The sequence below is a fragment of the Bubalus kerabau genome, chromosome 22, assembly GCF_029407905.1.
Source record: "Bubalus kerabau isolate K-KA32 ecotype Philippines breed swamp buffalo chromosome 22, PCC_UOA_SB_1v2, whole genome shotgun sequence".
Lineage (NCBI taxonomy): Eukaryota > Metazoa > Chordata > Mammalia > Artiodactyla > Bovidae > Bubalus > Bubalus kerabau.
Window position 1 is genome coordinate 5453795 of NC_073645.1, and position 24662 is coordinate 5478456.

A 24662-nucleotide genomic window follows, 5' to 3' on the forward strand; every position below is an offset into this window, starting at 1 on the left:
CAAAGACTAGGACTGCTAACCACAGAAGCTACTATAGTTGGTCTTTCCAAGTGGATTGACTGTCTTACAATATGATGTTCTCGGGTTAGACAAAAGTCTTACATGCTGCTCATAGCTTCAAGCACCAGTGTTTTAGCAAACAAGGTGAAAAATAGATCAATTTATGGATTAGACATACATTGCCACTCTTGCCACATTTTATTGGTTGCAAGTGAATCACAGCCCACCTAGAATTAAGGAAAAGGGACATTGGGCCCCATCTTGGAAAGGGAGCACTTATGACCACTTATTTAAAAATTGTCATGGTTGGGGAGCCCATGGGCTTCTTAAAGCATATGAATCTCCTGAAACCATTTGCAAAATGGTCTATGTATATGTATCTTCATTTTCCAGTGGGTCTAAAATTTTTATCTTAGAAGTTGACATCAGAATAACTATAGTCAAGTATTACTTTTTGTGACTGCCTGTGCAGTTATGGTATTAACAAAATTGGGGGATTTTTCTAACACCCATTTAGTACATAAAACATTTAAAGTAGTTCCCTGAATGGACCTGCAATGGCATGGTGATACAAATGGCTGCAAATTAAAATGCGAATAATTGTAATGGGAAGGGGAAATTCTTCAGAGACTGTACTCATCAGAAACCTAGCCAAAGATACTTATATCCAAGTATGATACATGGGTTAACTTATTTTTTCATGCTGTAGCTAATGCTTTAATGCTATTGACATAACCCAGAGACTATTTTTCTTTGCAAGTCAGGAGCCCATACTTGAACAAAATGTTTTCACCAGACTAAAATAATGGTACCCTTTACATTTCAACAGATGTCACTAGCATTTTTGGAGATTAGGTAGTGTCGCTCTTTCTAAATGATTGTTTTTAAGCTACAACAGTACTGGTAGATATCTTATATTTACTGAACCATGGTTTATTTGCTTTTTAAAAAATATTTTTTGACTAAGACACAGAGCAAATTGGCAATAGATACTGAAAAGTTTCCTGTAGTTATCATGTTCATAATCTAGTAAATTTTATTTCCTCTTGATAGGAAACATGGTTGTACAGAGATAAATAGGATATTGTATATTTAATAAAATGGATTAGCTGTATATTTAATAAAATGGATTTGTTAAGTCATTTACCTGCTACTCACCTCTCAAAGTCTTTTCAAACACATTGACAATTTTGAAGTGCCTGCACTTGGGCTTGATATCAAAATTAGAAAATAAATTTCTAATTAAGTGGTATCATTAGTAATTGTGTGCCCACATCACACTTACAACCTTAGACATATACATATGTTCGCTTCTGTTTATATTGACTTCCCTGGTGGCTCAGATGGTAAAGAATCTGCCCACATGCCAGAGACCCAGGTTTGATCCTTGGGTTGAGAATTGCTTTGGAGAAGGGAATGACAACCCACTCCAGTGTTCTTGCCTGGAGAATTCCATGGACATAGCAGCCTGGCCTGATACACTCCATGGGATCGCAAAGAGTCAGACAGGGCCGATTGACTAACACTTTCACTTTCATTAGGCTCAGGAGAGGGCTCATAGAGAACAGTGGTATTGAGCTTACAAAGACAGGTAGTACTAACATCACACAGATAAATATGAGACGGGGAAGATTGCTGCAAGTTGAGTGCAAGGATGAATGAAGGCAAGGAAGCAGTTAAGACAGGCTTGTTTGGGGTATAGAGAACTACAAGCAAGTAGTTGACAACACAAAGATAAGTTGAGATCATAAGAGTTAGGTTCTTGAATGTGGAACCACCGTCTATTTTGTCTTAAGGAATTACATTATCGAAAGTGTGTATTAAGAATACTAGCCTTGTAAGAGTTTGCATTAAAGTGAAATGTGGGAGAAACATGAAGCCCAGTAATGACATTGAAAACTATGAAAGCTGATTCCTTTCCAGAGATCTTAGTCAGATCCTATGTCTCCAAACCCTGCAAATAGAAAAGTAGATTTGAATTATTTGAGTAAATATGAACAAATAGTGACTTTCATTCTACAGAGGAAAAAACACATCTAATACGTTCTTTGGTAATATATTTTAAAGATTTTTTTATCCTTATTTTATACGCAAAAGTGAAAGTGAGAGTTAGTCATATCCAATTATGTGTGACCCCATGGACTATAGTCTATGGAATTCTCAAGGCCAGAATACTGGAGTGGGTAGCCATTCCTTTCTCCAGGGGATTTTCCCAAACCAGGGATCAAACCCAGGTTTCCCACATTGCAGGTGGATTCTTTATCAGCTGAGCCACAAGGGAAGCCCTTTTTATATGTATGTATGTATGTATATATTTATTGCATTTTGTTTGCTATGCAAATTGCCAAAGGGAAGAGTTAGAATTCATCTTTCTACATAATCATCTTATGAACAGTTTACAAAGAAGAGATGTTGGCTTACAGTGAATTCTCACAAAATTCAGAAAGGAAAAGGAAATAAAATACTCACTTCAGTTGAGTTGCTCAGTCATGTCCAAATCTTTGCAACCCCATAGACTGCAGCACACAAGGCGTCCCTATCCATTACCAACTCCTGGAGCTCATTCAAACTCATGTTCATTGAGTTGGTGATGCCACCCAACCATCTCATCCTCTGTCATCCCCTTATCCTACTGCATTCAATATTTCCCAGCATCAAGGTCTTTTCCAATGCATCAGTTCTTTGCATCTGGTGGCCAAAGTATTAGAGTTTCAGCTTCACCATCAGTCCTTCCAATGAATATTCAGGGTTGATTTTCTTTGGGATTGACTGGTTTGATCTCCTTGCAGTCCAAGGGACTTTCAAGAGTATTCTAGAACATCACTGTTCAAAAGCATCAAATCTTTGGCACTCAGTTCAAGGAAATGGCAACCCACTTCTTGCCTGGAAAATCCCATGGACTGTGGGACCTAGTAGGCTACAGTCCATGCGGTCAAAAAGAGTTGGACACAACTGAGTGACTTCACTTTCCTCTAAAGGCCAACTCTCACATTCATACATGACTAACGGAAAAAAACTTGGCTTTGACTAGAAGGACCTTTGTTGGCAGAGTAATGTCTCTGCTTTTTAATATACTGTATAGGTTGGTCATAGCTTCTCTTTCAAAGGGAAAAGTGTCTTGTAATTTCATGGCTGCAGTCACCATCCGCAGTGATTTTGGAGACCAAAAAAATAAAGTCTGTCACTTTTTCCATTGTTTCCCCATCTATTTGCCATGAAGTGATGGGATCGAATGCCATGATCTTCGTTTTCTGAATGTTGAGTTTTAAGCCAACTTTTTCACTCTCCTCTTTCAATTTCATCAAGAGGCTCTTTAGTTCTTCTTCACTTCTGCCATAAGGGTGATATCATTTGCATAGCTGAGGTTATTGAGATTTCTCCGGGCAATCTTGATTCCAGATTGTGCTTCATCCAGACTGACATTTCCCATGATGTATTCTCAGTTCAGCTCAGTTCAGTTGCTCAGTAGTGTCTGACTCTTTGAAACCCTATGAATCACAACACGCCAGGCCTCCCTGCCCACCACCAACTCCCGGAGTTCACTCAGACTTATGCCCATCGAGTCAGTGATGCCATTCAGCCATCTCATCCTCAGTTGTCCCCTTCTCCTCCTACCCCCAATCCCTCCCAGCATCAGAGTCTTTTCCAATGAGTCAACTCTTCGTATCAGGTAGCCAAAGTACTAGAGTTTCAGATTTAGCATCATTCCTTCCAAAGAAATCCCAGGGCTGATCTCCTTCAGAACAGACTGGTTGGATCTTCTTGCAGTCCAAGGGACTCTCAAGAGTCTTCTCCAACACCACAGTTCAAAAGCATAAATTTTTCGGGGCTCAGCTTTCTTCACAGTCTAACTCTCACATCCATTCAGGACCACTGGAAAAACCATAGCCTTGACTAGATGGACCTTTATTGGCAAAGTAATGTCTCTGCTTTTCAATATGCTATCTAGGTTGGTCATAACTTTTCTTCCAAGGAACAAGTGTCTTTTAATTTCATTGCTGCAGTCACCATCTGCAGTGATTTTGGAGCCCCCAAAAATAAAGTCTGACACCGTTTCCACTGTTTCCCCATCTATTTGCCATGAAGTGATGGGACCGGATGCCATGATCTTCGTTTTCTGAATGTTGAGCTTTAAGTCAACTTTTTCACTCTCCTCTTTCACTTCCATCAAGAGGCTTTTTAGTTCCTCTTCACTTTCTGCCATACAAGTGGTGTCATCTGCATATCTGAGGTTATTGATATTTCTCTGGCAATCTTGATTCCAGCATGTGCTTCTTCCAGCCCAGCATTTCTCATGATGTACTCTGCATATACGTTAAATAAGCAGGGTAACAATATATATCTGCATATAAGTTAAATAAGCAGGGTGATAATATACTGCTTTGACATACTCCTTTCTCAATTTGGAACCAGTCTGTTGTTCCATCTCCTGTTCTAACTGTTGCTTCTTGTCCTGCACACAAATTTCTCAGAAGGCAGGTAAGGTGGTCTGGTATTCCTATCTCCATAAGAATTTTCCACAGTTTGTTGTGATCCATACAGCCAAAGGCCTTGGTATAGTCAATAAAGCAGAAGTCAGTGTTTTTCTGGAACTCTCTTGCTTTTCCTCAGATCCAACAGATGTTGGCAATTTCATCTCTTCTTCCTCTGCCTTTTCTAAATCCAGCTTGAACATCTGGAATTTCATGGTTCACGTACTATTGAAGCCTGGATTGGAGAATTTTGAACATTACTTTGCTAGCATGAGAGATGAATGCAATCATGTGATAGTTTGATCATTCTTTGACTTTCCCTTTCTTTGGGATTGGAATGAAAACTAACCTTTTCCAGTCCTTTGGCCATTGCTGAGTTTTCCTAATTTGCTGGTTTATTGAATACAGCACTTTCACAGCATCATTTTTAGGATTTGAAATACCTCAACTGAAATTCCAGCCATGAAATTAAAAGACACTTGCTCCTTAGAAGAAAATCTATGACCAGCCTAGACAGTATATTAAAAAGTAGAAACATTACTTGGCCTAGTCAAAGCTATGGTTTTTCTGGTAGTCATGTATGGATGTGAATTGGAGTATAAAGAAAATGAGCGCCAAAGAATTGATGGTCTGGTGACCTTTTGAACAGCAGTGTTCGAGAAGACTCTTGAGAGTTCCTTGGATGCAAGGATATCAAACTAGTCAATCCCAAAGGAAATCAACCCTAAATATTCATTGGAAGGACTGATGCTGAAGCTGAAACTCCAATACTTTGGCCACCTTATGCGAAGAACTGACTCAGTGGAAAAGACCTTAATGCTGGGAAAGATTGAAGGCAGGAGGAGAAGGGGATGACAGAAAATGAGATGGTTCAATGGCATCACCGACTCAATGGACATGAGTTTCAGTAAGCTTCAGGAGTTGGTGATGCACAGGGAGGTGTGGCATGCTGCAGTCCATGGGGTCACAAAGAGTCAGACACAACTGAGCAAATGAACTGAACTAACTGAATGCTTTTTGGAAGACTCAGTTCAGGCTTTACAGAGGAGGTGACATTTTAGCTAAATATGAAGTGACAATCTGGACAATTATAGAAGGACTTCTAGGTAAAGAGAAAGGAAATGCAAAGATGCAACATTCAAAATTTCTATGCACATATCATAATTTATAAATGCCTACGGGGAAGGCAATGGCATCCCACTCCAGTACTCTTGCCTGGAAAATCCTGTGGACGGAGGAGCCTGGTAGGCTGCAGTCCTTGGTGTTGCTAAGAGTCATGGACAACTGAGAGACTTCATTTTCACTTTTCACTTTCATGCATTGGAGAAGGAAATGGCAACCCACTCCAGTGTTCTTGCCTGGAGAATCCCAGGGACGGGGGAGCCTGGTGGGCTGCCATCTATGGGGTCGCACAGAGTCGGACACGACTGAAGTGACTTAGCAGTAGCAGTAGCAGGGAACAATAAAGTAGAGTTAGAGAGGAGACTTACAGGAAGTGTAGCTTTGATAGTAGTCAGGAGACTGTCCAATTATACAGAAAACAAATTTGTTTCCCATAGCAACGTTTTTTTTTTTTTCCAGATGGCCTCAAGAGAACCTGCATTAAACTGAGAAAAAACAATTGGCAACCAATAAAAGAAAATGACCTTCCAATGTCTAAACTATGTCTAAGGGAGATCTTAGACTTGAATTTTTGAACATGGAAATGATCAAAGCAAATGACCACTATCTCAACTTAGATTTGAGGAACTTGTATTTATAAATAAAAACAAATCTTTGACACCTCCCCCCACCCCACAATTCTGTGATTTCTCAGTTTCTAAATCAAGTCACAAGGCCTCAAATTATGCTAGCAGAAAAACCATATACAGAAATTTCACAGCCTACAATAAAGGTCTCCTCAAATTGTATCACATATGACTATGAAAAACAGAAAAACGATAATTGCCTGCACAAAAACTAAAGCCAGATCCACACAGCACTATTGCCAAATTTAACAAATAAAAATGCACATCACCCAATTTGAAATTCAAATTCAACTGAGCATCCTGTATTTTATCTGGCATCTAGACCACAGAGATCAATGGAGAAAAGGAGTTTATCTCGGACAGAAAGTTAGCAGCTGCCAGATATATAAATCAAGGTCTATTGCCAAAGCAAAAAATATAATTATTTCCTGCCAAGGAATATTTAATCATTTCTATATACAAATACTCCTATATCATTGCCTTCTTTCCTTTTAGGAATGTGAGTTTTCCTCAGTATTCATGTTATGACTTAATCATTATTTACTAAGCATGAGAAAGAAGGATGCAACAAGTCTTCTTATTTCTATATGGTTAATTCATGAAGGGCCATATCCTGACCTAATGAAGCAAATGACACATTTTCCCCAAACCCTAGGCTTTGTATGTATGTATGATAGTTGCTCAGTCGTGTCCGACTCTTTGCGACCCCATGGACTGTAGCCCACGGGGCTTCTCTGTCATGCAATTCTCCAGGCAAGAATACTTGAGTGGATTGCCATTCCCTTCTTCAGAGGAACTTCCCAACCCAGGGATCGAACCCTGGTCTCCTGCATTGCAGGCAGATTTTTTACCGTTTGAGCCACAGGCTTTTTATTTCTATATAGTTCATTCATGAAGGGCCATATACTGACCTATTTTGAGTGGTATATAATCATTGATGGAATTTATGATTGTCCATTAGGGATAGTGTGAGTGGTCTGTAGTGAAAGAAAGTGCTTGTGTGCAGTTGATGATCAATGAGGAGCCTCTGTTTTACATATATTTACTCAAAATAAAAATCTTAGTGGGCCTGCAGGCTCTTAGGAAAGGACTTTCTCAGCCTCCTTTACAGATAGATGACCCTGAAACTAAGTTGTAACCAGTGGAATATGTTCAGAAGTTATGTGTGTCATATTTAATTTATGTCCCCTAAAGAAAAGAACGATGTTCATCTTTCCATTTATGGTCTCCTTTTGACTGAAAGGCAGATTTGAAGGTAGAAGTTGAAACAGTCTTATTGGAACACAAAATAAAAGTCAAATATTGATAATGTAAGAGCAAGGAGATAGGAGTCCAAGTCTCTGATGACAATAGAGCTGTCTTCCCCTAAATTTTACATATGAAAAGATAAGTACCTATCTTTTTGAAGCCATTTCTGTTTGGGTATTCTTTAATATAGAAACTAAGACAATAATCTAATATAAGGAAAATATATTATGTATATATACATACATATTTAGGGCTTGAAATGTTAATAAAAAAGTGAGGAATTTGGGATAAACTATAAGATCATGTATATATTGAATTTGAGGTTTCTACAGGAGATTTGGATAGTGAGATTTTTGTCAATTTGCATATGATCTTAAAGTAATAAAAAAGAGAAGAAGGTAAACATCAGCCCAATAGCATCAGCTTGTAAAAACTTAAAATGTAGTACAGATAACTTGGCTTAAAGGAATAAAAGGAAAAAAATAAGAACAAAACATGTTACAAATATGAAAATGTTAATATTCTGATAATAATTGCTGTATATATCAGTAAAAAGAATCTCAACAGGAGAGCCCAGTAGATACATAGTGTAAGGAATATACTATTTTCAAGAGAAGGAAGACAAATATGGGGTGGCAAGAACAATAATAGTACTGTAACAATATAAAAATAACAATAAAAATTACTAAAATAACAATCATATTCTGAGATCAAAATATATACCTAAACTTTATCATGCACATTATTTATCAGAATTATGTTATAATCCTAACAACCCTATGAAGTAGATGTGATTATTTTCCACATATATAATACTGAAATTCAAGATTAGAGTGACACATCCAAGATTGGAGTCAATAATATATGATCAAGTCAAACTTCAACCCCACTGTCAGACTCTGCCTGACTTCTGTAGACTCCAGAGCTGATGCTACTTTGCTGATGTTTCCTCACCAAACTCTAAGAAAAAGTGGCTCATTAACAACTGGAAAAATTTGAATTAATACAATTTATTAGACTTTAACATAAATACTATCAGTAATACATAATGCTGATAAAGGAGTTACAGGACAGCTACCCTACTTATTCATGGCAATTTAAAATTAGTATCATCAATTTGAGAGAAATTTGCCACAATAAATCTTAAATTATTTTATTGTCAAGTATTTTGAAGAATTATTTAAATGAAATTAAATAAAATCTTTAAATATGTTGAGTCAGTGAAATTTATGCATTAAATAAATTAATCACAATGGGCAACTAAAGAGCAACTGTTCAGTAATTTCTCAGCAAGTAAAACAAGCTCACATCAAATAACAATGACAATAAGTAAAAAGGGAATTCTCATTAACATCCAAAGCTCAGACTGCCGACAATGAATGCTCAGACTGAATGTCAAGAAAGATTGGAGAGTAACCTATTATAATTTGGGGAAAGTTAATTGAAAATTTTGTATGTATCTTATTTCCTGTTCATATGTAAAATCAGTGAAAGACATTCTTAGCTTTCAAAGGGCTGAAATTATCTAACACCAATTTTGCACTGATTTTATTTTTTAAAAGTCCCTAAATGGGTACTCCAATTATAAAATATTATGAATGTTTTTCTCTGTTGAAAAATTGCACAGACACTTTTTGACAGTCACTTTAAAAGTTTAAAATTATATTAATAGCAAAAGATAATCCAAATATCTGGCTTACAAAAACAGTCAGCTCTTTCTAATTTGAAAAATTTTGAAGTAATCAACAGAAGATCTATATATAAATACTGAAGGATGACAGATTATCAGGGAAAAAATATGAGACAAAGAACACAAGACAAAATATTGTTTCAGTGAAAATATTTTTTCTCAAATTTCTATTGTTCACACAGCAGTTAATGATAGATTCCACTCTTTTGAGTGTATACTAATCTACCCTATCTTCAAATTAAATATTTAATTACTCAAAGAATAAACAGAAGGTAAAATAGTAGTTGACAGGAAAAAAGGGGACAACAGAAAAATCATGAAACTGAAGAACTATGGGGGGCATTGGTTCTAGGACCCCCTTGGATACCAAAATTTCATAATGCTCAAGTCCCTTATATAAAATGGCATAGTATTTGCATGTAACTTACCTAGATCTCCCTATATGTTTTAAATCACCCCTAGATTACCTGCAATACCTACTACAATGTAACTGCTATTTGCCATGCATGCTAACTTGCTTTAGTCATGTCTGACTCTATGCAACCTTATGAACAGTAGCCTGTCAGGCTTCTCTATTCATGGGATTCTCCAGGCAAGAATACTGGAGTCTCATGCATTTTCCTACTCCAGGGGATTTCCCAAACCAGGGATCGAGCCCAGGTTTCTTGCATTGGCAGGTGTATTCTTTACCACTAGAGTCACCTGGGAAGCTCCAAATGCTATGCAAATAGCTCTAAATACAATATAAATGTTATAAAAATAGTTGCCAATGTGTGGCAAACTCGAGTTTTCCTTTCTGGAAATTCTGGAAAGTTTTTTCAATATTTTAAATCTGTGGTTGTTGTGGAATCTGCAGATATACAGGGCCACCTGTACAATGACCACAGAGAAAGACTGCACCTAGTTTGGTGAGAATATAGGAAAATACATAATTTAGATAAAAGTGAGCAAAGGAAATAAAATTTAACAAACATTAAAATTATGATAGAGAAAAATGATACAAATGAGACAAATAAAATTCAATATATAAATGGTAGAGTCCTTCAAAAGCTAAAATATGAAAGAAAACAAATAAAATAAAGATGTAAGCTAAAAATATATACCTCTGAATTAAGAAGAAAAAACACTTAAATGTACATGCTACAAGAGAACAATATATGTGAAGAATTATTAAAACAGTATATAAGTTAATAAGTTTACTAAACTTCAAAAGATGAATTGTTTTTGCACATATAAAAAACAAGTTATTTGCGCAGGGTCTCAGTTTTATACAAGGCAACATCAAACACCAGAAAACCATTAAAACAATACTTATGAAATAATAAAGGAAAGAATCTGAGGCCAACAAGTTGATACACAGCCAAACTCTTTTTTCAAATAATAAGTCAATAATTTCTAATTACTAATATCATATGCCCGTAAATAATCTTCTGGAAGAGATATACCCAACTGAAAGATTACTAGAAATAGCATAGTTAAAGGAATAAAAGTGAGTCATGAATATATCTGATGCTAGAACTCAGACCAAAACAAATGTGAGAACCATGTAAAAAAAAATAAACTCTTACCATAGAAAAGATATTGTCCGTACTTTGCCAACAAACGTCCATCTAGTCAAGGTTATGGTTTTTCCAGTGGTCATGTATGGATGTGAGAGTTGGACTATAAAGAAAGCTGAGTGCAGAAGAATTGACACTTTTGAACTGTGGTGTTGGAGAAGACTCTTGAGGGTCCCTTGGACTGCAAGAAAATCCAACCAGTCCATCCTAAAGGAGATCGGTCCTTCATTGGAAGGACTTATGTTGAAGCTGAAACCAGTACTTTGGCCACCTGATGCAAAGAGCTGAGTCACTGGAAAAGACCCTGATGCTGGGAAAGATTGAGGGCAGGAGGAGAAGGGGACGACAGAAGATGAGATGGTTGGATGGCATCACCGACTCAAAGGACATAGGTTTGAGTGGACTCCGGGAGTTGGTGATGGACAGGGACACCTGGCGTGCTGCAGTTCATGGGGTGGCAAAGAGCCAGACACGACTGAGCGACTGAACTGAACTGAAGTTTTAAACAACAAAGGGAAATTAGAAGACTGTGTGGCAAGGCTGATTTTATCATCTTTAATGGCCAAAAATCAAAAGATGTCATTCATATTTGATAAGTAAGTAGTAGAGTAGTAAATATAGAGAGTTACTCTTTGAAAAGTAGAGTATTAAGATGATAAAAATTTCAAAATTATACTTATAAAGTTCTCAGGGTCTCACAAATTGAAAAACAAGTATTGGCTGGGGCTACAATTTTATCTTGATGAAATTGAAAGAGGAGAGTGAAAAAGCTGGCTTAAAACTCAGCATTCAGAAACTAAGATCATGGCATTTGGTCCAATCACCTCATGGAAAATAGATGGGGAAACCATAGAAAAAGTGACAGGGTTTATTTTCATGGGCTCCAAAATCACTGCAGATGGTGACTGAAGCCATGAAATTAAAAGACGCTTGCTCCTTGCAAGAAAAGCTATGACCAACCTAGACAGCATATTATAAAGCAGAGACATTACTTTGTCAACAAAATCCGCCTAGTCAAAGCTATGGTTTGTCTAGTAGTCTTGTATGAATGTGAGAGTGGGACCATAAGGAAAGCTGAGCACTGAAGAATTGATGCTTTTGAACTGTGGTGTTGGAGAAGACTCTTTGAGAGTCCCTTGGACTGCAAGAAGATCCAACCAGTCCATCCAAAAGGAAATCAACCCTGAATATTCACTGAAAGGACTGATGCTTAAGCTGAAGCTCCAATACTTTAGTGACCTGATGTGAAGAATTGACTCATTGGAAAAGACCCTGAGCTTGAAAGATTGAAGGCGGGAGGAGAAGGGAACAACAGAGGATGAGATAGTTGGATGGCATCACTGACTCAATGGACATGAGTCTGAGTAAACCCTGGGAGTTGGTGATGGACAGGGAAGCCTGGAGTGCTGCAGTCCATGGGGGTCACAAAGAGTTGGACATGACTGAGTGACTGAACTGAACTTAACCAAAGATAGTCTCTGTTTTAGTTAATTCAAAGTCAAACTGATCAGGCATCTTAATTACATCTGCAAACTTTATAAACCTTGCCTATAATATAAAATGATCATAAAAAAGATATTCAGTCATATTAACATATTCTTCCCACCCTCAAGAGGAGGGTAATATATAGGAAACTAAGTCATATCTAGGTCATTTTCAAATTCCACTCATCACAGAAATATTCTAATTGAAAAAAATCAAATTTATTTTCTATATTTCTATGTTCATCCATAAAACATTTTTCACAACTCTCCAATAACACTGAAAAAGTATCTTTTTACTATACACTCTTTTACACATGAATGAATGATGTATGTGCTTTATCACTCAGCCGTGTCCAACTCTGTGTGACCCCATGGACTGGAGCCCACCAGGCTCCTCTGTCCATGGGATTCTCCAGGCAAGAATACTGGAGTGAGTCACCATGCCCTCCATCTTCCTGACCCAGGGATCAAACCCAGGTCTCCCACATTGCAGGTGTATTCTTTACTGTCTGAGCTACCAGCGAAGTCCAGGAATACTAGAGTGGGTAGCCTATCCTAAAATTAAAGAAAAGGTGTTAAATAAATTTGAAATAGTGATTTCAACCACTGTTTTAGTGCTCCCAGAGATAAACAGTTTATTATTTGTATTTGTTTTGAGCAAATCATGTATTTTTGTTTATGAACTTGGTTAATATCATTGGTATTCATGACTTAAATTGTCTCAAGTTAATTCTGAATTTCCTATCTACTCACAAACCCTAGTTTATGAGAATGATAAACAACAATAGACACAGATTTAACAGAAAACATATGATTCATATAGAGAATGTAAAGATACTTGGTGAAGTGAGAGTTGGACCCATATTAAATTGATTTTATACATTAAAGTTGGACTACACATCTGGAATGATTGTTTAGTGCAATTATTAATAAACAACCATTAATTTTGTTACCTTTGCACATATTTTCCTGAAGTGTTTGGTAATTTAATTCATCCTGTATGTCTATCTTTTCTTTTTTCCAATTATCCCTATAGGTACAGACACAATATCCACACTTCAATTCTACTTAATAGTTCTCTACTGATTAACTAAAGAAAGATTTGTATCTTTGTTATAAACAGTTTAACAAGGTCCCTTGGCAATATATTTGTATAAAAAAGGGATTTCATTAGAGAGAACATGTTTAAATAAATGGCATACTTCGTATCTATCCACATGGTTCAATATCTAATTATTATTTGTTTGTTTATTGCTTTTTTCATAATGGTTAGTATCAAAGACTTTAATGCTTAGAGGGACTTTAACATGGCTTGCCATATGCTATTCTCTAGGAGAAATTTTTCTACAAAGCACTCCTTACCAAGCATCATTTAATTTAATTCTGTCAATAATGGATAAACATAATTCTCCATGCAGCATTTCTATCATTGAACTCCTGCTGCTGCTGTTGCTGCTAAGTCGCTTCAGTCATGTCCGACTTTGTGCGACCCCATAGACGGCAGCCCACCAGGCTCCTCCATCCCTGGGACTCTCCAGGCAAGAACACTGGAATGGGTTGCCATTTCCTTCTCCAATGCATGGAAGTGAAAAGTGGAAGTGAAGTTGCTCAGTAGTGTCCGACTCTTAGCGACCCCATGGACTACAGCCTACCAGGCTCCTCCATCCATGGGATATTCCAGGCACGAGTACTGGAGTGGGGTGCCATTGCCTTCTCTGATCATTGAACTCCTGAACTTCTTAAAAAATCATTTCTCATCTTAATTCAAACTTGAACTTTGTATCTGGCTTGACGTTCTGGAGGAAGTAAAATGCATATGCTACGTTCAATCCACATGTTCAAAAATCATTTTCACCCCTAAGCTCATTTTCTCAGGATTTAATCTTTTTAGTTTTTTCAAATAGTTGCCTCATTCCCTGTGAGTGGGTCCCACTGGCTTTGTCCCAGCAAGGGGCAGGAAAAACAATGAAGCTTCTAGGCTGCCAAATTGATAGCATCAAAGCAAACTCAAAAAGCCATTAAGAGAATGTTCATCCCTATTTCTAAGCAAAGGTTATTTTTATGTGGTGATTCCAATTAGTAGGATATGGGCTCATTGAGTATGTGATTTATTGACAGTATTCTTAAATGAGAAACATTCTTGAAATGTGCCTAGAAGTTCTCATAGGAAAGTCCTTCACAGTTCCTTATAGAACTTTCCCTTTTGATCCCTTCTTTCTCTAGTGAACAAGAGGCTCTTAATCATCTCCTAACCCTTTCTTTGAGCTGTTTTGAATTGAAACATATTGGCTCACTCATCTGTTGGTAATAGGCAGCCTTGCTCTCTGCATTTTGACAGCTTTTCTCAATACTGTTTGGACTGTGACAAATATTACTTAATATATGTCATAATATTTTATTATTTTTTAAATTTTAAACTTATTTATTTTAATTGGAAGCTAATTACTTTACAATATTGTATTGGTTTTGCCATACATCTACATGAATCTGCCACGGGTGTACACATGCTCCCCATCCTGGAGAACATAGGCAAAACACTCTCTGACATAAATCACAGTGGGATCCTCTATGACCCACCTCCAAGAATATTGAAAATAAAAGCAAAAATAAACAAATGGGACTTAATTAAAATTAAAAGGTTCTGCACAACGAAGGAAACTATAAGCAATGTGAAAAGACAGCCTTCAGAATGGGAGACAATAAGAGCAAATGAAGCAACTGACAAACAACTAACCTTAAAAATATACAAGCAACTCCTACAGCTCAATTCCAGAAAAATAAATGACTCAATCAAAAAATGGGCCAAAGAACTAAATAGACATAATATTTTGTATTAACTAAACATACTGTGTTAATACACATAAGCATTTTCCTTACGATATCTTTCACTTTATACAATTTATACATTTAAAATGCAACCGAATTGCAAAAACTATAAATAGAATAAAATACATGTTTTATTTATTAAAATAAATTTCATCTAAACCAGTATTACCAGTTTAATATTAGTTTTGGATTCAAATACTGGTTTCACTGCCATAAGTATGATGGCCATTGAGAAATTAATTCTATAAAATATTGATTAAGAACATGCACCATCTGTGTTAATATGAAGACTAAAGTTTGCCTGAGTAAAAATGTCTGAAATAGCACCTTGATTGAAGCTAAGTATTCAATATATAGCAGTAATCTGCATGTTTTTGTTTGTCATGATATATCCTCCTCTTTTTCCTCCTTTTTCTCCTCTTCCTCTCTTCTTCTTCATCATCTTTTGTTTCTACTTAATATTTTCAGTGTCCAATTTTAAATTATTTTAGTTTTCTTAAACATGAATATAGTTCTTTGATATTTGCTCCTTTTGTGCTTGAATTCATTTTGTGTTTAAATTAGTGATGTCATATTGAAGTGGTAATTATATTGAACAAAATGTGTATTTTCCACTTTTGAGTGACTCATAGATCTGATATGCATATCTGTTGTGTTTTCATCGAAGTCAGTCATAAAGGTGTTGACTATTCTAGCACTATTGAAGGAATGCTATACCTCTCATAGCTAACACCCTTCCTAATGCTACTTAAATGACACTAAATGTCTGTTACATATTGTCCCCATATATCCTGTTATCATTTTAGCATTACTTATTATTCTGCATTGTACTTGTTGTCTAGTTGACTATTTTCCCTATTTATGGAGTATGACTCTTGAAGTCAAGGAACACATCTTGTTCACAATTCTATCTCCTTTGTCTAGCTGGCACAAAGTAAGATATCAACATAGTCACTTATTATTCCTATTTTCCTCTTTTCAAATTGATGTTGATCCACTGGAAAACATTTTTCAGTTCAGTTCTGTCACTCAGTCATGTCCGACTTTGCGATCCCATGAACCACAGCATGCCAGGCTTCCCTGTCCATCATCAACTCCCAGAGTTTACCCAAACTCATGTCCATTGAGTCGGTGATGCCATCGCACCATCTCATTCTCTGTCGTCCCCTTCTCTTCCTGCCTTCAATCTTTCCCAACATCAGGGTCTTTTCTAATGAGTCAGCTCTTCACATCAGGTGGCCAAAATACTGGAGTTTCAGTTTCAACATCAGTCCCTCCAATGAACGCCCAGGACCAATTTCCCTTAGGATGGACTGGTTGGATCTCCTTGCAGTCCAAGGGACTCTCAAGAATCTTCTCCAACACCACAGTTCAAAAGCATCAATTCCTCTGCACTCAGCCCTCTTTATAGTCCAACTTTTAACCACAAAATAATTTCCAATTTGATACCAAAATTATCAAAAATTAGCACACTTCACTGTCACTTTTGCTTTATGATCAACAAATATCAAAGTGTAAAAAAGGTATTTTGCCCATTTGTGTCATTGCTTGACTTCTGGGAATAACCCCACAGCAACTAATACTGATGCTCCTGGCTCCTGCTTGTCTGGTTCTTTTAAGGCAGCTAGGTTACAGCACCTGTTTATTTGACTAGAATAACATTTAAAATAATGAGAACTAATAGTTTACAAATAACATAGGAAACAGAAAGGGCTTACCAGGTGGTGCTAGTGGTAAAGAACTGCATGCCAATGAAGGAGATATGAGACACGGGTTTGATCCCTGGGTCAGGAAGATCCCCTAGAGGAGGGCACTGGAACCCACTCTGGTATTCTTGCCTGGAAAATTCCATGGACAGAGAAGCCAGGTGGGCTACAGTTCACAAGGTCGCAAAGAGTCGGACACAACTGAAGTAACAGCACGCACATGCAGGAAGCAGAAACAAATTTTAGAAAGCATCTTATTTGTGATTTCAAAACAGGCTGAAGAGAAGGGATGATAAGGAACTGAATAAGGAAATAAAGGAATATAAATCCGTTAACATAATTGAATCAGCCAGTTTCATTTGGAAGAAAATATGATAGTGATCATACAGAAAATAAATCCAAAAGAGTAGAGGATAATTTTAAAAAGCTCTATAATGTTTAATAGGAAATTATAAAGATATACAAGTGAGGAGACTGAAAACCCACGGATACAGACCAAAAAAAAAAAAAAAAAAGAAAAACAGACTTCATCTCCAGATAAATTCTTCTATATATTAAAATGGAATAAGAGCAATAATCAAAAATGCAAGAAAATAAATTATTCTGACTAGAAGAAAATAAATTCCAAATCAGAGTTCAATCCAAAATTAATTCTACATCACGGAATAACAAATGAATGCTGGAATACCTTAAAAAAAAAAAAAGGATAATACTTTTCAGCTTTCTACATGGGAAATACTTTTCTAAGTGTCAATATAAAAGTAGCATAAGAAGTTTTTCAAAAACCAGTAGGTAAAACCAGATATTATGTGAGAGTATTAACATTAGTGATGACCATTCAATAAATTAATTATAATCAATTGGTGAGCTCAATATAGTCTTTAATCTTCTCATTAATGCCAATTAATTTTGGATACAACTGAGCAACTTTCACTAGAAATACAAATAGAACCATAATTTGGGCTTCCCTTGTGGTACAGCTGGTAAAATAATCTGCCTGCAATGCGATAGACCTGGATTCAATCCCTGGGTTGGGGAGATCCCCTTGAGGAGGGAAAGGCTACCCACTCCAATATTCTGGCTGGAGAATTCCATGGACTATAGTCCATGGGGTCGCAAAGAGCTGGACACGACTGAGTGACTTTCACTAGAATGCCAATTAAAAATCCTAATGCCTTTTCTTACTTTAAGAACTCTTTAATGTCTGACTCTTCTGAGTGCTTCATATAATTTCTCTAAATTCTACTTAAAATATGAACTTCTGTTCATTAATTTCTCTCTTCTCTCATGCTGTTATAGGAAAAGCAGAATAAACCATATGACATCATCAACATTGTGTTCAAAATAGCTCAGTGAGCAAATTTATGAGGTACTTTTCTACATCACAAGTGACAATGTCCTCCACTAGTTAATTAGAGTTCTCATTTCTCCTAAATTCAATAATTTCCCACTTTTCTCAAACCTTTACCATTAGCCTCCATAAGGTCCAATATTCTTCCAGCAATACCTGGCCAAGCAATCAACACTACATATTTTAGTTTTTTTGGCAACAAGCTGTTTGCAGACACCAAGATCTGTTCTATTTATTAGTGCCAAAAAATCACCCCAAAGTTCAGTATCATAAATCAATACGTTTTTTATTATGTTCAAGGCTTTTGTGGCTCAGGTATTTAGACAGAGCAAAGGGGATGTCTCATCTTTGCTTCATGATGTCTGGAGACTTACCTGAAAGGACTCAACCAATACAGAGCAAGTTGACCAGCTTAAGGCTAGAATTATATGCAAGCTTCTTCACTTATACCTAAGGCATCTGTGCTGAAATGAGACACGTGTTGGACTCAATTGGTACATGGCTTAAGCACTTATACAAGTAATCTCTCATCTGTGTGTCTTGGAATTCTATACAGTATAGTGGTATCAGAGCAGTGCAACTTCTTTTTGAAGGTTAAAAGCTCTGATAACAAGTGTTTAGTAAACAAGGTGGAAACTCTCTGGCATTTTGTTATCTGTCCTTGGAAAATACGGCATCACTTTTGCCATACTCTTTCATGGCAGTCATAAACCAGGCCAGATGGAAGAGCAGGGATATAAATCCCTACCACTGAGAGACAAGGATGCAAAAGAATTTGTAGGCATATTTTAAAACTACCAGATCTGTAAAATTAAAATTTCTGATTATTTATGCAGTAAAGTAATTTTCATATGAGCCCTACCATTTGTATTTCTTCTTTTGTAAAATGTCTGTTTGTGTCTCACATATTTTTGATCATCTGCCATTTTGTTACTGATTTATTTATTTTAAAATTTAGTCTAACTCCCTACTATCCATGTAGCTCTTACAATATATGCATATTTTAATTTATTTCTTCAGACTACTTTGATCATTTTTTATAAGAAGTTTGTGCCACGTAAATTTAGTCAACCATTCAAGGCAAGAGTCCTTGCTTTGTTCTTTGTAAGACTTTAGAGTATTTTTTTTTATATATATTTAATAGTTTTCAATTTCATGAATGTTTTGTCATGGAAATTTGATGAGCACATTTATTCTGAACACTCATGCACTTTAGTTTTTATCATTCTCATGTATTTTTGTTTCCTTCTATTTGTTCTGACTTTTAAGCAAAACATTTCTTAAGATTATATTGGAAATTTCACTGATATTTCTATCTCATGATTTTCAAAGGTTTGTCAAGATCATTTTTCAAAAAATCTAATATTTTTTTCACCATTTATTTTTAATTCTGAAGGATTTATTCAATGTTTTCCATTTTTTTTTGTAATACCCAGTTCTTAATTTACAAATTGAACATATAGTTCAACTGAACATACAATTATACATTTTTTTTTTTTCTTCTTTTCATGGGGTTAAAAAAGGTATCTGACAACTCTCAGTTCAGCATGGTACTTTTCACTGAGTGAGCTTTGCTACTGATGAAGAATACCAAATGCCAAAATTAGAAGCCTTTGTACTTCTTACCATTCCCTAAAGGCATGTAGAAATTCTAGATGCTGACTATGTATAAATTCTTTCATATCTATGGTACATGATCATTAAATTAATCCCAATATTTGCAGTCCCAAGTTTCATTCTTAGGCTACTTAGTATCTGGCTAGTCTGAGCATCAAGACACGGAGTTTTTGCCAAAGCAACTTGCTCTTCCTTGATTATATTCATTCCTCACATACTCTAGGCTAAGCTTTTCTCTGATATACTATACTGTTACCATCATTGTTTATGCATATGGGAATTTTATTGAAATCTTTCTCTATTTGTGCTTGCTGTAATAGATACTTGTGTTCTACTTGTTCCCTTCTTAACTGAAGATTTATACAATCTTATGTCTTTATTCTCACTTTAATGCAATCTTGGTAGACAGGAATATATATATATTATTCAGTCTTCACTCTGTGCTAGGAACTTAAAAGTATTTTTTGATTGAGGACCCAAGATCCCCTGGGAAAAACTGGAAAAAGGACAATCTCTAGTTTCTGCTTTATGCTGTCCATAAAATATGGACGATTGATGTTAGAAAGTACATGAGTTACATGTTGAATTAGGAATGGTATGTATAAAATTCTGAGAACAGTGCAGAGTGCTATAGCTTCTTTTCTACTAAAATAATTTTATCCTTAGTAATCATATCACATCTCTTTATCGAGGCAGTTTTGTTATAAAAGTATTGACCTAATCTTAATCACCATTTATAGCTGACATACAATGCAACTTAACAGAAAATAATTAAGTTTGTACTGGATGTGGTGGTGGTTTACTCAGTTATGCCTGACTCTTTGCAACCTCATGCACTGTAGCCCACCAGGCTTCTCTGTCCATGGGATTCTCCAGGCAAGACTACTGGAGTGGGCTACCATTTCCTCCTCTGGGGGATCTTCCCTACCCAGGAATCGAACCCAGGTCTCCTGCACTGTAGGCAAATTCTTTACCATCTGAGCTATAAGGAAAGGTCTTGTACTGGATATATCTTACCTAAATATTTGCGAATTCATTCTGTTAATGGAATCCATGCATGCAACAGAAACTGGACAATAAACACCTCTGAATGCTGTTAGAGCCTATATGCCCATGATTAACTAATGGCTAAAATGAAAATCTAAATCCATTGTTTCATATCTTTACCACCAGAAATAAATGATAGATGTAAAGCACTGTATTTTGTCAACTTGTCACTGAGATAATAGAAGAGGGTACTGAGCCTGAATAAGTGTGATGGGGAGGAATTAATTGATTTGGGCTAGTAAGGAGATGTGGTTGTAAGAAAAATTTACACACTTAATTAGTATGCATGATGGTGTGGAATGCAAGAAAAGACTGAGATAAAATTAATGGCTTAAAAAATTCTGAGAACAGAAAAAGCCATTAACCATTATGCTCAAAAACAAAATAAACACGTGCAGCAACCTTTCTTATCCTGGTGTGAGGAAGCAAATGATGTGCTAAGAATAGCAAAATATAAGAAACCATTTTCTCAACTGATATAGATGAAATATTTTGATTTACTAAATACTCTTAGAACTTACCATAAATAAAATAAATATATTTTCTCCAGATTAGCTCTTGGGACCAAATCAATACAATTTCACATCACTGAATATTTAAACTACATGGCTTTTCTGACATTTGATTTTAATCCTGAAGGTATTATTGATTCCTACTATGTGATGTGGCAATAACACAGTTTACAATATACCCAGAAATTTCTACAAATTCTAGTAACAGCAAGAATATTTATGTGTGTGTATACACATAAATAAATTTCAAGAAATCAGAGGACCAACATAAAATAGTTTTGTTTTGTTTTGTTTTGTTTTTCAAGTGAAAGTTACTCAGTTCTGTCTGACTCTTTGCAACCCCATGGACTATACTGTCCATGGAATTCTCTAGGCCAGAATACTGGAATAGGTAGCCTTTCCCTTCTCCAGGGAATCTTCCTAACCCATGGATCAAACCCAGGTCTCCTGATTGAGGGCAAATTCTTTATCAGCCCAACATAAAATAAATGAATACATATAAAATGTTGATTTCAGAGAAAGAAAGGATTGCTTTTGCTGAGGGAAACTATTAATCAGGACATTTTAGTTTCAGACCATAAAAAACAAACAAAACATTCAAATGTTCATAAGTTAAAATGGAAAGCTGCCGGGGACCAGCCCCAGCTGATCCAGGGTATTCGAAGGAGAGACGGCGTAGGCGAGGGTCAGGGAACAACTGCTTAATTACACTTTAATTAAGGATACAAAGAGTAATAGAATAAGGATAGCTCAGTGAGAAAATTCAGTGGAGAAAAGCGGCTGAAATAAGGATAGCTCAGTAGGAAAATTCAGTGGAGAAAAGAAGCTGAGTGGCTTGGTTTACGCGGAAAATCAATATAACCCGTGACACCAGGTTAGCTCTGACCACGGAGGCCGCAGGCGCCCTCTCGAATAGCGGAAGGTGCCCCACCTTAGACACCTTCTCGAGTGGGTCTTAGAAGCCCAGGCAAATAAATGGTCGCAGAGGACATCCGCGCTCCAGATGGACGCTCAGCTGGAAGTTAAAGGGAAGAATGACATGGGGAGACCAAGTTTCAGTGAACAAGGCCCGCACTTTATTTTCCAAAGTAGTTTTTATACCTTAAGGTATGCATAGAGGATAATGGGGGAAGGGGTAGAGTCATGCAGCAAGCCAGGCTTTCTTCCTGCAAACTTATCATATGCAAAAGTTCAGGTGATTGACATCATCTTCTGGCCCGGAGGCCTGTTAATATTTTAAGAAACTTATTTTTCTCTAAAGGTGATTATTCCAAAGTCAGGCACCAGCCTTCCAAAAAGCATTGGACAAAGCTGCATTTTACATTTCTATACACCCATTATATCAATCAATACACTGCCAAGGACACAGTAGGTAAGGAGTATGGGGACTTAGCAGCAAACATTGGCCCAACAAGTGAAAAACACTTCACCAATACAATTTCTAATCAATCTTTTAACTACTCAAAGGAATCTGTGTTTAGGCAGTTTAGAACATCTCCTGCCTCTCACAGTTGGGAGGCTCTGAACAATCACATGTGGCCGGAAAAACCCATTCAGGCAGGCTAGAGGATTTCCAAAGGAGTTTGTAGGTTGAAACACTGTCACATCCAAGAATTATTAACTGGAGCTGTAAGCTAACTCTTTTTTCAGAGAGAGGTAGTGGGAGACAGCCCCCCGTAAAGTCAGAGGTGTAGGTGAAAGCACAAAGCAGAAAGTAGGCAGATTCTGGTTTGGGGGTAGATGCTCGAGAATTTCCAGGGGGACTCCTGAGGCTCGATCACGCCTTTGCGTATGCCGAGCCTCCTTCCTCATGACCTTTGTCATGGGCGGAGTGCCTCACGCTGGCTCCCGGCAGTGATAGAATTCCAGTTGAGCTATTACAGATCCTCACTCAATATGCAATATGCCGGCTCCCAGCAGAAAGCATTGATTCTTATAACTGAAGCACATCAGACTATATCATGATGTGGATAAGACCACATATTCTTGAATTAGGTTATATATTAGCTCTGTTACTTTGGGTAAGACAACTAACTAATCTTTATTTCCTATTATCTAATATAAAAATTGTATATTAATTTTAATTTATTCATAGAGTCCTTTTGAGTATTATATGCATTATCTGTATTATGAGTCTTATGAAGCACATAAAATAGTGCCCAGAAAATTATATTTGCTATATGAATGTCATATGTATTATTATTAAAAATAATACATAAGTATTATCAGTATTATAATATTACACTTAGTATTATAATATTATAATATATAGTATTATATATTATATAATATAATAATGTAGTATTATAATATTATACTTATTATGATCAAAAATTTAGATTTAGAGCTAGTTTCAGGCTCAACTATTATTCTAGGTTGTAAGAAATTTCTCCATGTAATTTTGTTCTACTTTCCTTTATTGACTATGCCAAAGCTTTTGACTGTGTGGATCACAATAAACTGTGGAAAATTCTGAAAGAGATGGGAATACCAGACCATCTGACCTGCCTATTGAGAAACCTATATGCAGGTCAGGAAGCAACAGTTAGAACGGGACATGGAAAAACAGACTGGTTCCAAATAGGAAAAGGAGTACGTCAAGGCTGTATATTGTCACCCTGCTTATTTAACTTATATGCATAGTACATCATGAGAAATGCTGGGCTGGAGGAAGCACAAGCTGGAATCAAGATTGCCGGGAAAAATATCAATAACCTCAGATATGTAGATGACACCACGCTTATGGCAGAAAGTGAAAAACTAAACAGCCTCTTGATGAAAGTGAAAGAGGAGAGTGAAAAAGTTGGCTTAAAGCTCAACATTCAGAAAACGAAGATCATGGCATCTGGTCCCATCACTTCATGGGAAATAGATGGGGAAACAGTGGAAACAGTGTCAGACTTTATTTTTCTGGGCTCCAAAATCACTGCAGATGGTGACTGCAGCCATGAAATTAAAATACGCTTACTCCTTGAAAGGAAAGTTATGACCAACCTAGATAGCATATTGAAAAGGAGAGACATTACTTTGCCAACAAAGGTCTGTTTAGCCAAGGCTATGGTTTTTCCAGTGGTCATGTATGGATGTGAGAGTTGGACTATAAAGAAAGCTGAGTGCCAAAGAATTGATGCTTTTTAAGTGTGGTGTTGGAGACGACTCTTGAGAGTCCCTTGGACTGCAAGGAGATCCAACCAGTCTATTCTGAAGGAGATAAGTCCTGGGTGTTCACTGGAAGGACTGATGTTGAAGCTGAAACTCCAATACTTTCGCCACCAGATGCGAAGAGCTGACTAATTTGAAAAGACACTGATGCTGGGAAAGATTGAATGCAGGAGGAGAAGGGGACGATAGAGGATGAGATGGTTGGATGGCATCACCAACTCAATGGACAAGGACTTGGGT

The 24662-nt window shown here is 36.6% G+C and overlaps 1 long non-coding RNA gene across 1 annotated transcript in view; it reads right to left on the reverse strand.

Moving 5' to 3' along the window:
• LOC129637115 (uncharacterized) overlaps positions 1–17122 on the reverse strand; it is a 70856-nt gene extending 53734 nt beyond the window's left edge. Inside the window, exon 1 of the long non-coding RNA XR_008707341.1 lies at positions 16746–17122. This is a non-coding gene — a long non-coding RNA (uncharacterized LOC129637115). The remainder of the gene's footprint in view (positions 1–16745) is intronic.
• Between the last annotated feature and the right edge of the window lie 7540 nt (positions 17123–24662).